This window comes from Bos indicus x Bos taurus, chromosome 1 (assembly GCF_003369695.1).
Source record: "Bos indicus x Bos taurus breed Angus x Brahman F1 hybrid chromosome 1, Bos_hybrid_MaternalHap_v2.0, whole genome shotgun sequence".
NCBI lineage: Eukaryota > Metazoa > Chordata > Mammalia > Artiodactyla > Bovidae > Bos > Bos indicus x Bos taurus.
This window is the reverse complement of record NC_040076.1, coordinates 110219367-110234891: the sequence shown is the minus strand read 5'-3', so window position 1 is coordinate 110234891 and position 15525 is coordinate 110219367. Positions and strand designations below refer to the sequence as shown.

General features: G+C 41.9%; 1 long non-coding RNA gene across 2 annotated transcripts in view; it reads right to left on the bottom strand.

Annotated features, from left to right (window-relative positions):
* Window positions 1–13647, bottom strand: part of LOC113893125 — a 42634-nt gene extending 28987 nt beyond the window's left edge. Inside the window, exons 1-3 of one of the 2 annotated variants that reach the window (XR_003511230.1) lie at window positions 8968–13647; window positions 7251–7363; window positions 2502–2567 (exon numbers count right to left, since the gene is read on the bottom strand). This is a non-coding gene — a long non-coding RNA (uncharacterized LOC113893125). The remainder of the gene's footprint in view (window positions 1–2501; window positions 2568–7250; window positions 7364–8967) is intronic. The other variant, XR_003511231.1, reaches the window with a different exon arrangement.
* Window positions 13648–15525: the final 1878 nt, after the last annotated feature.

The following is a 15525-nucleotide window of genomic DNA, read 5'->3' as shown; positions in this document are numbered from 1 at the left end:
CAAAAGAAGCTGAGGGGGTGTGATGCTTCTATTTTTTCTGCCTCTATACTGTTAACATGGAGAACAAGCATTGCCATTGTCAGTAAGTAACTTCTGTCATTACACTGCAACAATTTTCAACTTCTTAGGGAGTGGAGTAGGGAAGTGGCAATGTAAAAGTCTCCAGCAATATCTGCTAAAATCACAAATGTATATCCTTGACCGAGTAATTTCAAGTAAGTCTAGAAATTTATCGGATATCCTTGCACATTTGCAAAGTGATATGCTGCTGCTGCTAAGTCACTTCAGTCGTGTTCGACTCTGTGCGACCCCATAGATGGCAGCCCACCAGGCTCCCCCATCCCTGGGATTCTCCATGCAAGAACACTGGAGTGGGTTGCCATTTCCTTCTCCAATGCATGAAAGTGAAAAGTGAAAGTGAAGTCGCTCAGTTGTGTCCAACCCTCAGCGACCCCATGGACTGCAGCCTTCCAGGCTTCTCCGTCCATGGGATTTTCCAGGCAAGAGTACTGGCGTGGGGTGCCATTGCCTTCTCCAGCAAAGTGATATAGGTAGATGTTATTCACTGTGTGCGTGTATGTATGTGCATGCTAAGTTGTGTCCAATTCTTTGCGACCCCATAGACTGTAGACTGCCAGGCTCCTCTATCCATGGGATTTCCCAGGCAAGAATACTGGTGTGGGTTGCCATTTCCTTCTCTAGGGGAGCTTCCCAACCCAGGGATTGAACCCATGTCTCCTGCATTGTAGGCAAATTCTTTTACCATTAAGCTACTGGGGAAGCCCTGGCATTTTATAATAGACAAATATAATGTCAAAGACATTAACTGTTTATTGAAATATATGAAAGACACAGGAATACCTTTGATTCCACCAGATTTTCATAAAGATTAATACTGATTCAGTGAATCCCCTCCCCAAACCATTTTGTTTTTAATGCCTGAGGTCATATAGCTGGACTTTTTATACTATTCCTTTTGCTTAAACCTGCTTTTGCAGTGAGGGTTTCCCAGGTGGCTCAGTGGTAAAGAATCCGCTTGTCAAGCAGGAAACACAGGTTTGATCCCTGGGTCAGGAAGATTCCCTGGAGAGGGAAATTGCAACCCACTCCAATATTCCTGCCTGGGAAATCTTATGGACAAAGGAGTTTGACGGGCTACAGTCCATAGGGTCACAATGAGTCAGATACGACTTAGCACTTAAAACACCACCACTACCACTTACGCAGTGAACAGAATTATCACCACACAGAAAAACATGGAGAGTCTGTCCTCCACAGTTAAGAAGAAAATGCGTTGTTTTGAGGATTTAACAACTATTGTACATATTTTATTTGTTCTCTTGGTGACTTAAAGCAATGTCAAGAAGACTATGCTTTTAGGCTGGTGTGTACTCATTAATATTGCAAGTAGTGTTTGTAATGCTCAACAGTTTTTGAAATGGACTGCGAACATATCAGAATATAATTATAACTGGAACAACTTCTTGGGAAGTTCCTTTGCTTATACAAGAAATGGTTCAAATATGATAGTGTACAGTTGCTTAATTACTCTTTGTTTTCATTTTTTATGAAATGCTTCTCTCTGGTTTATGATGTTGTGATGTAACTTTACCATTAGCCTCTACACACACACACATATATCCCAACTACTTACCACATTTCTAAGATAATTTTTCCCCTGAGTAAGATAAGACTTAAATGTTGAAAGAGGAGGGAATTCATGGGCTCTCTGCTAAAATTACAGAATATTTGTTGTGGAAATGGTTTTAGAGAATATTTGTCTAAAACTTTCATTTTGTAGATTATGAAAAATGAGATCCCAGGAGGCAAAATTACATACCCAATGTCACACAGATGGTCTGAGAGGCAGGACTGGAATCCATTTCTTCTGACTTTCAGGTTGAGATTTGGTAGACTGATCAGAAGGAGCAAACCTTTAAACAATTTGTGTTAAAGGTGCTACTTGGAACCCATGTTCCCTTGTTCCTGGTGACTTTCTGCCCCCTCCTGTTTCCTTATCAGTACTTTTAGTTGAAATGTACAGCCCAGACCCTTCTCTGTCTTTCACCTCCTTGCAGCCTTTCTTTTATCCTTCCCCAACTCCACTCCAGTTCTTATGTGTACCACTGCTCCTTCCTACTGTGCAAGGATTTTACAAATCTGCTCAAAATTCAAAGGAAGTCACTGAGAGAAGCATTATGTAATACAGAAGACTAATGGTTTAAAATAGACAGCAATGCAAGAGAGGTTTTTATTTGTTGATTACATTAATTAAGTGAATAATCTTGGTTGGAAGATGGGAGAGCTTAGTAGCATGGTTTTCAGCCTTTGAATAATAACCATCTAGTGCACTATGAATCACCAAACCTTACAACCACCTTTGTATAAAGTAAAGCTTAAAATCCATAGGAAAAATAAGAACTATGATTTAAAAGATTGCCCTTTAAGCCTATAAAACAACTAACGTTTTTAGAGTTCTTTACAGTTTATAAAGCACTTACACATTCCTTTTCCTCTTTGGGCTTCAAACAATCAGGTGAGCTCAGTAAGACAATCTGTGTTGTTATCTAGAGGAAAAACAGAGATTCAAAGTTAGAGTTACCCAGGTGAGAGTCAAATCTTAGTCTTCTAATTCTATAAATCCCATGTTTCTATCATCTTACCGTTCTGTCTCCCAAAAGTCCAACCACAAACCCTCACAATTTAGAAACTGAGGAAATTGGACCAAATCTGTTTAGAAGATATGATGGTTAATTTAATGTACTGTCTGTAACAGGTCCAGGCTGCTGTGCAAGGTGTTCTGCTGTTTGGGCCAAATGATCCTGGAAGGTTATATGGATAATATTTTAAGGTACTATTTCCTGGATGCTGTGGCAGATGAGATCAGAGCACAAGGCGTAGATATGCATGCTGGAGAGAACCTGGTTGGTTTGAGATGGTATAAATATGAGAGTATGCACTTGCTTACTTACTCATTTTTATGAAATGCTTCTCTCTTGAGTACATACTGACAGATTTTACTGATGAGAAGGCTGATATCTGACAGAGAGCTACCTCATTTAAAACCCCGGTATGAGACTTCTCTTTCTGCTCACAAGACCGAAAAAGGCCTCCTTCTGCCCTATTGGTCTTTGGGCCCAAAGGAGCAAAGAACATTCCCTTCAGGACAGCTCAGTCCTAAAGAAGGGGAGGTGCTGGGCTACTCATGAGCTGTTACTCTTTCCTAACTCAGATGTCGAGAGAGGAGCCAGGATTATTACATTTATTGAGCTCCCACCACACAGAAGGAGACATCAGGAGTGGAAAGACATGTTCCTCCTTACTAAAGTTAGGGAAGATTTCAAGACTTAATGTAGGTGAAATACTTAGGGCCTGGTCCAGAGCTAGTACTTGACCAATGCAAGTTGTGTTAATTAGAAATACACAGACTCATTTCTGATTCTAGCTCCTCCATTAACTGTGTGTTTTAAGGCAAGAAGCCACATCTGTCTGGTTCACTGTTGAATGCCCCAAACCAAGATTGGTGCCTTGTACAGCACCTGTAATAATAATAACAATAATTAAAAAAATAAATTATCCTCTTGGAATTTATTTCCTCATCCATAAAATGAGGAATTTGATGTCTTGATGATACTTAAGTTTCTTCTTTGCTCTAATTCTATAAGAGGGAGTTGCAGCAAGTCTAATACACCTATTTTGTTTTAAAAAAATATATAAAAGGATTTGCTGCCAGCATCTAGTCTGTGTATATTGAATCCCAATATTTTAAAAGAGCAAATTCAATTAGAATAGCAATATATGTACAATTCTTTAATAATGTTGGGGTTAATTAATTTTACTCTACCCTCCAAATATCCCAATTTTAGTAATAGTGCAAGTATTTTCTTTTATTCTTTATAATTTTTCAAAAAACTTTCATTTGGGGTACTAAAAATCTTAACCCTATCAGTAAATGTCCACAGCTATGCTACTATAAAATCTTCTCACTTTAAAAGTTTAGGATTTTATGGGACAAATCCAATGTTGCCAAGCATTCAGATAATTGTTTTAGAAAATAATCTCTTCCTTGCTCACCAAGCCAAAAACAAAACCATCCTCCTCAATCGTTATCATGTGAGAGATGAGAAAATAGGCTCAGGTAGTAATCTTGACCTTCTGAGCCACCAGGGAAGCCCTAGTAATGTGACCAGGGCACAAAGTCAGTAAGTGGCTGAATCTAGTTCTGAGCTTTTTAAGGTGGCTTTGTATCTTATTAATATCTTATCAAGCAATTGGTACTTATAATCATGTGCCCCACTGTCCACTACACTGCTAGAAATTTAACATGGTCTGGAAGAGAACACGCACTGAACATAGTAGAATTTAGATTTTTTCCATTAGAAAATACAAAGTTCCTTATTTACATCTGAATAGATTTGCCAACAAGGACAAATATCATAAATCTAAAGTGAACAGCCTTAAACCTGAAATAATCACATTGTTAATTGGCTATACCCTGATACAAAATAAAATGATGGCACTAAAAAAATTTTTTTTAATTAAAAATAAAGTGAACTGCCTCAAAAGGCAGTGAAAAATATCACAGAAGGTGACTGAATTCTGCAACTTCAAAAACAAAGTTTCTTCAAGACTCAGATCTCCTTTCTGCCCTGCTGTTTCAGTTTGGAGTCTAAAAGACTATCTATCTACTTTGTGTCTGACTTATTTTCCTGTCAGACAGGAACTGGAATTTGAACTTTGCTCTCCAAAAGCCAAAGGCCAACTAATTTAGAAGGAGACTCTCAAAATCAATGATAGTTTCTTCTAGTTTCATTAGTTTTGTCTAAAGTGATTAAAGGATTTGATTTCCAGATAGCCATGAAACTTACTGCTATTTTTACAAATCACATTAATTTCTATACTTAATTCTGATCACTTGTGGCATTCCTGAGGCAAGTCTGGATTCATGCAGCATTCCAACCCCAGTGCCTTTTCAAGTTTCCAACAAAATCCTGTGCCAGTGAGCGATGATACCTTTATTGTAGTAGCCCCAAGGTGTGGAAGTTGTTTCCTGTGGCCTAGACTCAGCCCAACCCCTCCACTTGTTGAAACATCTGCAAATACTTTGTTCATTTCAGAGGCATCTGACCACAGCTAGCCTTCCATCTGGATTGCTTCCTCTTTCCTGATTGCTCACGTAAAGCATCAATAATCTGGGAAGACACTCAGCAAGAGAGAAACTGGGAGGGCCTAGGGATTAGATTGAAGTGCTTGAAGTTGGTTCTTAGGAGTTTTCTCTCATACTCATTCATTAATTGATTCATTCAATCATCACCATTTATTGGGTGATACTAGTGATGCAAATATCAACAAGAAGCAGTCTCTGTCCTGAAACAGGAAACAATATTACATGCTACATTTATTGTCTCAAGTAAGGAATTATATTAATCAGTTTAAAATAATAAACTGTATTTACTAGGTGTCTTCTATCTGTAAAGTTCTACAATTGCTTTTATTCTTATCTTCAGTAGGTATAAGGTTTATAGAATCTTTTATCTGTTTGCCCACTTTGAAACTTATATAGTTTCAAACTGAAAGCAATACTCTCTAAAGGGTTTTGTAAATAATTGTTAAATAATTTAAGAAATATCCTAGGAATTTTTACTTGATATGTGAAATGATAAATTGTATTCCTCTGAGTAATCACATTCCTTAATATGTTGCATTTGCTTTAACATTTCTATATGTTAAAACTATTAATACAAAACTATCTGCTTAACTATTATTAGAAAAAGACTATATTTTAAAAGATTTTAATGCAGTTGGATTATTTTTATGCTCTTACGTGTTTTAAAAACATAAAATTCCATGTTTTAAAAATATATCTACATTGTGCACACATTTGCACATTTTAGTAAGTTTTTTATAATCAAACCATACAAAGATCTAATTAACTCATCCCAGGAGTTGCTGAGCAATAATTATACCTTCAAAGTACCAGAAGATTTAAGGCGTATACAGGGCGGGACCCATCCACCCAAGATTTCAAAACCACAAGGTTCTTCAGGTCCTGTTGGGGCTTATCTATTTGCACGTCTTCCCCTGCAGGAGTCTGGACTAATCAGGTCACTACATCTTGACTGTGGTCTCTACCATTCATTGTTTGCAACAGTGAAGTACTGTCAACAGACAGGGAAGTTAGCAACGGATAATGAAAAGGCTAATAGCAAGGCTGTGCCCAGGGTTCAGCAGGACATATGGCCTATGTCAAATCATCTGATATCAAATCCAACAAATGAGCTCAGCCAAAAGGTTGAGCCATGTTGCCTGATGGCATTGTGCCCTTGGGTTGCAATGCAGTACTAAGCAAACTGTTGCACGTTGACTGTTCTTTCAGTTTGCTAAAATGGAAAAGTCAGGTTGTTTCTCCAGCACTGTTTCTGTTTTGCTGCAAAACATTTCCTACAGCGTTCCTGCCTCAGCTAATCGTCATTGATCCAGATATTAATTGGTCATCTTGGAAGCAGACAGGGCTTCCTAGGTGGCTCTAGTGGTAGAGAATCTGCCTGCCAATGCGGGAGACAGGGGTTCAATCCCTGGATTGAGAGGATTCCCTGGAGGAGGGCATGGCAACCCACTACAGTATTTTTTCCTGGAGAATCCTATGGACAGGGGAGCCTGGTGGGCTCCAGTCCATAGGTTGCAAAGAATCGGTCACGATTGAAGCGAGCTAGCATGCAGCACACACGGAAGCTGACAGGAGTTGGTTCATTTCTCCTTCAGCCATGGCTTCTTCCCATCCCCCAGTGCTCCCTGTCTGGAGACTCATAACAGAGTAGTGCTATTAAATATAGTAAGAAAATACATGTCGAAGGGCAGATGAGAGCTAGGTGCCTAAGAACTCGGAAGAACAGAGAGCCCCTGAGCCTTATGGTACTTTGTTCAAATTTTTAAAAAAAAACACTACTTCCTGAGGTGGGTGACATGTATCTTAGCAGGTAAAGTTAGAGGATGGAGTTCAAAGCCTACCCACCTCCTCTGCCAGGCACCATTATGCAGTCAACAAACTGCACATGTATATGGTGGCCTGGCAGAAAGGGTATCAGAGCCTTCCAATCATAGATGAGAGCACTGAGAAAGATGAAGTCAAATTTGATATGAAGAATAATGGAAAACAGGCAGTCCTGGGTGGTTCTGTCTTATGAATCTCTAAATAGGAGAGGTTGTTTAAGTATGGTATCTGCCTTCTGATTCAACTTAAAACTATTTACCATTTTATGGTGACTCCTTTCCTCTCAGGAGATTTCTTCTAAAAGTTGAGATGAGGAGCAGGTTTTACATGTACACAAAGATGTACATATTATATTCCTATTCCTAAGGTGGTCTGCATTTAAACAGAGGCAAAAACATTTAAAAATTGGTTACTGCTCTGTCCCCAACACCTAGAGCCATACCTGAAACACAGTAGGTCCCTTAATATGTTGATTAAATATATCTCAAATCCTAAACATTCAGTCACTGAGCATTAGGAAGCAAGAGTTATCTTGCTTTCAAGATTCCACAGATCAAATTAGAAAGTCATCAAAATTAGTTTTCTCTTAGGCACGTCATAGGCCAGAGGTCTCAACTCGCTTATAAAATAACATCACCACAAATACTACTCAAATACCAATTATTTAAAACATCTCTTGAACATTACCAACAATAAAATGTCTACAAGCCAAACATTTTATATAAGGATGCAGCCTATATATAGTTCAGTGCTTGATAAGACTGTGAAATGTGTGAAAGTGTTAGTCGCCCAGTCATGTCTGACTCTTTGTGAATCCATGGACTGAAGCCCACCAGGTTCCTCTGTTCATGGAATTCTCCTGGCAAGAATACTGGAGTGGGTTGCCATTCCCTTCTCCAGGGGATCTTCTGGACCCCGCGATCGAACCCAGTTCTCCAGCAATGCAAGCAGATTCTTCTTGACTGTCAGAACAGGGAAGCCCGCTTGATAGACTAAGTACAAACAAAAAGTTGGTGGCAAAGATGCTTATAAACATTACTTTTTACTTTGTAATTTTATATATGGGGTTGCATAATCACAGTGTATTATTTATAATTGAATGTATCACCTTCCACCAAAGATTTCAAAGCACCTTTGGTGAGTAAGGTATAGTCCTCCCCACACATCTGGTGAAACAGGTATGCTATAAGCATTATTTTCATCAAACCAGGATCACACATGAGTCAATGGCAGGGCTGTATTACTCACTCAAGATACTTTAGTGTAGGGCTCTAACCCTCAGAGGATTGAGTACACATTCATTCATTCACTCATTCCTTTCTTCATTCAAAACATTCACTTGATGCCCTTTGGGAAGCACTTAGGCTCGAGTCCCTACTTCCTCACTGAACTTGCAGCATATGAACATTACAATATGTTAAAAAAAATTGTCATGACAAACATTTAAAATTTTTCTGCACATGGTGATTAATCCTAATTGTTTCATAGAGACATACCTACCAGCGAGTCACATGTATACTGAGGAAATGACCGAAATACAAAAAAATTTAAAGATCACTTCTCTCTTAAGTATGGATGTTAATCATGTGTCTATAACATAAGGCCTTTTTTGTTGTTTTTTTTTTAATGTTTGCCTGGTGCAACTAAATACTTGGCGATTTCTGTGTCTAATTATAAGTTTCCGCTGTGTGTTGTAGCTGAGTTGGTACAAGATGTTCAAAACCATGAAATGATGAATGTAATGGCTTCCTCGTGTCATGGTCGCAATTTTTTTTCAGTTCATTTGTCCTTTTAGGTAATCATACTGTTTGTACTCTGACTCTCGTACTGAATCCACAATTATCGCTCTTGCCAGACCATGCCTCCAGACTTGACTGTATAAATTAAATGTGTATTCCAATGCATGCATATGCAAGCCGTGTGCACTGCCTGTTGAACAAAGTAATGTAAGCAACTTAAAGGCACATTTTACTGACCTTTGAGTTCCCGTGTTACAGTGGTTTTTAGACAGTTACCTACTGGGCAAAGTATAGAACAAGTGATTCACAGAGGTCATTATCAGTGTGTGCCTCGCAAACCGGTTTGATCGAGGAATCCAGCCCCCTAAGTGTGCAAGCTGCATTCTCCACGATGTTCTTCTCTGGCTCCCCGTCCCCTAGAAGGGGCTGATTCACCCTCAGCTCCCTCTGCCGGAGCTGGCGTGAGGGGCGGTGCGGCCAGGCCGCCGAGGCAGGGCGGGCGCGCAGCCGAGGCCGGGCTGCGTGACAGGCTGCACTTCCCAGCCCGACGCTGTGGTAACTGCCTGAGCTCATCGCCGCTCGTCACGACACGCGCTGCTTCGCCTGCACGCGGCGTAGCGTGAGAGGCGCCGGGGCTGCGCCCACCCCGGAGCCTGCGTGCGGACGCGCCCCACCGCCGCTCGGAGGCCCAGCCTGCCCGTCACCACGCCGCCGGCGTTCTCCGGCTGCAGGAAGACGGCCCCCGGACGTCAACAAATAACTTGACCTCCCAGGCGGTAGCCTTCGCTCTTTTCAGCCTCGGAGGGCCCTTCTCTCACCACCCCCTAACACACAGCTGCCAACCCCCTTAGTGTGGGGAAGGCGCCGGTCAACCGGGTCAGTCGCCTGGCAGCGCCACTTGACTCCCGTGCGCCCTGAGTTCCCGGCAGAAAGGGCTGCGGTGGGGTACTAGGGGTGGAGGGCGCGGGACCCTCTTCCCGGGGCACAACACCGGGAGGGTGCAAGGCCTCCAGGCCGCTGTGGTTGCAAGGCAGGCGGCGAGCAAGCGTCGGGGCCGCTCAGGAAGCCGAGAACGGTCCGCGGAGCCGACTCGTGACTCCTTGACCGCGTTCCCCTTCGCCCTCGTCCCGCCGCCCGAGCTCTTTGCCTTACAGCAGCGGAGCTGGGTACTTTTCGGGGTTAAAATGAGGGCATTAGCCGCTCGGGCTTAAGTTGGCGGCGGGGGCCGGGCGGAATCAGGGATTCCTCACGGGATTAGGCGGCCGGGCCGGCACGCGAGGCGGACGCAGGGCCCGCCAGGAAGCCCGGGTTAGCGCGGAAGCGGCGAGCGCAGGCAGCGGGGGCGGGGCCGCGGGGTTGCGTGACCCGCCGCCCGGCGGCCGCACGCACTTCGTGCCCCGGGCAGCCCTCCCAGCCAGGCTCGTCGCCGCTGCCGCGGGGCGGGAGCGCAGGTGCAGGAGGGCGGTGCCGGGTTTCCACTTTTACAACCGCAGCGGGGAGGAGAGTCACGCTATATTTCTGGGACAGGGAGTGAGTTCACCCGGGAGGACACGGCGTCTCCTTGTTATCGGAACCTGGGTAACATTCAGTAATAAAACCCGCTCAGACAGGATGTATTAAACGAACTGGGAACCAGAGCTGCTCTATCAATAAGCAGTCGTTCCGGGGAAGCTTTCCAAGGAAAGCTTTACATTTTGAGGCTCGGGCACACAGGTGCGTTCGTGTGACATGCTTATACAGGAAGGAACCAGAGCGAGGACGGCGGCTTTGGGACGCAAGTTTTGTGCACTCTGCACAAAGATTAATAACAGAGTCGTGATGCTGGGCAACTATCATTCCTCCTAGAAGCGTTCTTGCCAGTGCTTTATTTTGCAAGGAGAGAGAGATGCCTGGTTTTAATGGCGTACAAACGGGAGAGACCTCTTGCATGGTGACTCAAGAGTCCAAGGATATTTGAAAAAGAAAAAAAAAACAACTGACTTTACAGGACACCACAATTCAACTTCCTTCTAAAGACCATGTGGGGGGAATTTTTTTTTTTCATTCAGATATGTTTATATAATTCAAATGTTTGTCAAAAATATTGACACCAAGATAGCTGAACACATAAAACCACTTGGGTCGGCTGAAAAAATTACATATTAGCTTATTTGTTTAAAATTTCATTTGGTGGATCTACACTTTTGTTTATTTCCCTATTATTACCTTTGGGCCAGTGGTGCCTAGTTTCATCCTCGCTTTCGTTACACAAGCAGCACACCCTCATGTAAGAGGGGCTTCTCCGGGGTTAGGGTACCTACATAAACTCCCAGAAGGCTCTTTCAGAATACATATGTTCACCTTTCAACTTACTACATGTGGAAGGATAGCAAGATTCACTTTAATTTTAAAATATTCTCCCAGTTAACTCAGATTCTCCCTTCTGTAGGTAAGAACATTTATTTGATTTGCCTTGCACTCCTGGCACTCTTCCTTTCTTCTAGGACAGAACTGCCCCTTCTCAGATTCTTCTCTCTCTTCTCTTCTAGACGTGTAATTAGAAAGGGAGGTACCATCCTGTATAGCCTGGCCTCCCTGGGAACCACAATTGGTTAGGAGACTGGTACCTGACTCCTCCTGGTTTCAGTGATTTGATCAAGGGATTGGGGTATAACTCAAGGTGTGCTAAACAGTCATTTCCTGGAATTTTTCTAACTGGAGGTTGGGAATAAAAGTCTCATTTCCTCTTGGTTTCAAAATGGTTATCAGCCACCACTGCCCTGCCACCGACAGAGACTGTAAAAGAGAAAGGAACCAACTTTGAGTTAAGTGGTAGATTCAAAGGGTTGAGACTTTCTATGGCTTTTTAGAGTTCCTAAAGTTCTCAAAGCAGTCCTGTTTCCTGTTTTCTTGAAGCTTGGTTATTTAGCTCTTCTGCTGATTCTGTGAGGTACCTTTAATATCCTAATAGAATATACATTGATAGTAATAAGGTGTGTATACACACACACACACACACACACACACACACACACACACTTAGAATGCTATTTGGAATACATTTTAAAAATTTATAATACTATTTGTAACTTGCCTTTTTTCATAAAAAAAGGAATAGAATCCATTGGGACATTCACCACCAATAAACTACATCATCATTTTAACAGCCGCACAATCTTCTTCTTTGATAATTTATTTTATTTTGATACTTCAGATTTTTAAACATTAGAAGCAAGACTGTGATGAACCTTAAGTATTTGTGCTAATAAGGAAGAATTTTTCAGAAGCTTATAGCCGACTTCCCTTGGAGTCTGGTCAGAAGTGGGTCATAGGCCCATTCCTAATTTAAATCACTGGTAAAGGGAAAGTGGTCAGCAGAATTGACCTAATCATTCCTGAAGTTGGGCTGATTCATGTGTGCCTATGGGTAGAGGGTGCAGAGGGGAGGATGATGAAGTCTGGATTCCTGAACAAAAGGAAGAAGGGAGAATCAGGTGCCCACTATAATAGTTTTGAACATTTCAAGGTGTTTAAAACATAATGTATTAATTTTTCAATCTTAAAGCAGTGTTTAAGAGTGCTAATTGTGGGACTTCCCTGATGGTCCAGTGGTTAAGAATCTGCCTTCCAATGCAGGAGGTGTGGGTTTAACCCCTGGTTGGGGAACTAAGATCACACATGCTGGGTTATTTGTAGAGTGCATTCTGTAACTAGAGAAAGCCTGCATGCTACAACGAAGACAACACAGCCAAAAATACAAATTAAAAAAGAGTGCTAGTTTCTCTATACCCTTGCAAACCAGGGCTACTATGATTCATCTTTTTCACATGTTTGATAGTAATGTTTGATTTTTTTTATCAGTAGTTCATAGGAAAATACTTTTCAGATGATTCACAACTCCTGATTTAATGGCATTAAAATATCCTATTACTAGAGATGTAAAAAAAAAAAAAAATGACAGGAAAATTACTCTAACTTGAGTCTTATAAATTCCATAGTTACCTAAAATTATAGGTACAGAAACATGAACTTCATCTCTATAAAGATAGAATGAAATCACTGCTGCCAATCACTTATCAAAACAAATGTTAGACGCTTCATTAGAATCTATGGAAATCTCAGAAATAAGTAATAATTTCATTAAAAAAGCAAGTTCTTTAAAAAGTTTTTAAAGTGTATAAGGCAATTATCAATTTTCAGTCTGATTTCATTGATATTTGTTATAGGCTAGATGTTGGATGCTAAGGTTAAAGAACTGTCAGTACAATAATTTTGAGCATCAAATTCATTAAAAGTATTAAATGAGTACTGTTAAAGCTTTATTCTTTTTGTGTTTTAAAATATATTCATGAAAATAAGTCCTGTGGATGTAGTGTTTCAGCACTGTGACTATAGTGAATAATACTGTACTGTTTATTTTGAAAGAAACTAAGAGAGCATATCTTAAAAGCACTCATCATAAGAAAAAAAAATTGTATTTATGTGTGGTGATGGATGTTAACTAGACTTATTGCCTTTATTTTACAATATAAACAAATATTGAATCATTTTGTTGGATACCTGGAACTAATGTATTTCAGTTATATCTCAATTAAAAATCAATATATTCATATGATAAATATTAACATATTTGGCACACAGTACATTTTTGGGTGAAGCTCTTATCAGTAATGAACAGGCCACAAGAGTACACGTTTACAATCATCAAAGGGTTCATTGTAGAGCTTGACTTTGAATATTTGAAAGTAGATGTTTATTTCTTCAAGGCCTAACTTGTCTCATTGGAAATTTTGTTCAATCATATTCTCATGGCTAAAAAGAATTTAGTATACAATTTATTGCTGAACAGATGACAAAACATTTGAACTCCTAGTTCACTTCAGTCGCTCAGTCATGTCCGACTCTTTGCCACCCCATGAACCGCAGCACAGTTGGATGGCATCACCAACTCAATCGACATGACCTTGAGTAAACTCTGGGAGTTGGTGATGGACAGGGAGGCCTGGCGTGCTGCAGTCCAATAGAGTTGGACACGAGTTAGCGACTGAACTGAAATGTTAACATGACAACACAAAGTTGTGTGAACCACGTGGAAAGCCCTAGGTTATCACTTTATATAGACTCCAAAAACTAGTAAGAATTTGTTTTTTCTTCTCTATATCAGGGGTCAATGACCCCTGAGAAAAATTAACAGAAGAAAAATTGTAATAAAGGGTCACAGTCAGTTCAGCCGTTCAGTCATGTCCGACTCTTTGCGACTCCACTGAGGGGTGAGAGGTAGACCGACTTTGTCCTCCACCTCTGCCACCGTCATTCCAACCCGCCTCTGGGCTAGAAATGTCTCCCTCCATCCCTGCAGCCGCCCCCACGACTCCAGCCGGCCCTCCTCTGCCTCGCCCTTAGCATCCCTTGCCTCCCACTCACAGTACCCAGCGTATTGCTAAGCCCGTTCTTTGACCCCAGCCAGGAGACTTCAAGCTTCCGCCCAGGACTTGGCCCGGGGCGGCGCAGGGGTGTCCTGTTTCCGCGTTGGCGAGCGGCGTGTGTCGTGACGTCACCGCGCCTTGACGTCAGGCTGACGTGCAGCACGGTCTCCTGGGAGACCAGGAAAGCCTTTTGCCCCCGGCGGAATCGAAGTATAGGTGAGAGAGACAAGGAAAGGCTTTCTTGAGCCCCGGAATGACCTGGTCCCGGCGCGCACTTCCGAAGAAGAGGCGTGCTGGCACCCCGGGGGCAGAGCCGGAAAGCCGAGCCGTGGTGCCGCGCCCGGAGAATGGGCCCCGCGCCTTGCCCCTGACCCCGGCTGCTGCCTCTGTCGAGTCTTCGCGAGCCCGTCCGGCTGGGCGCCCTCTTCTTTGAGAGCGTGGCCAGGATAGGCCTCATTCCCGCACCTTTTCTTCTTCCCGCCTCCGCGGGTCCCGAGGGAACGGGGTTATAAAGGGACAGATTTCAAAACCCTTGCAAGCCGATTTTGGCTGTACTTGCAGTTAGTTTCTATTTGGAAAATCCTGCCCCTTCATAATGTCTCAAGACGTGAACTCCCTCTTCACCTGACCTTGACCTCATCTGTGGTGATTCACACTAAAGAAATAGTTCTTTAGGGAAGGGCCTGAAAGCTGAACGTGAGTTAATGGCCCAGCGTGACACTGGTGTCATGCAGGGAATCGGAAGTGAACGACTAGGGACGGGTCTGTATTTTTGACATCTTCCTTGTAATCCTGTCAGAGCAGGTTCACAAATACCTACGCGGCTACCGCTGGTTATCACCGCACCTCATGTCGAAGAAGAGTCGAGAAAGTGTGTAATGTGAGAGAATAAAAGGGCCTCTTTGATTTAAAAAGAAAAAAGCAAAATAATGAAAGTAAATTAAAAGTTAAAAAAAAAACCTTTTTTCCCCCTTTTGTTAAAGGGAAAGAGACCTCTCCCATCCCTTTCTTGGGAAACTTCTTATGGCTGTGTGCTTCCTCTGTTCCTTCAACATGTATGTATGCAAATCTTTTGAAGACCCAGAATATTTTTCTGGAGGACTGGGGAGCCATTTCTTTAAAATGTAAACATCAAGGGAAACAGGGCCCATATCTCCATATTACTTTGGGAGTTTAGTGCTTCTAGTAACCAAGTGCTTTGTCTAGAGATATGTATTCATTTGAACAAACGCTGTTAGCTAGCACTTCAATTACCAGGTGAATTTAAAACAAACTATGAAATAGAGTATGGCAAGCTCTGTTGAGGACAAATTATCTTTTATCTTTTTTTTTTTTTAATCTTTTATCTTGAGAACATGTATGTAGTGGAGTGTATCTGCTTGGCTATATT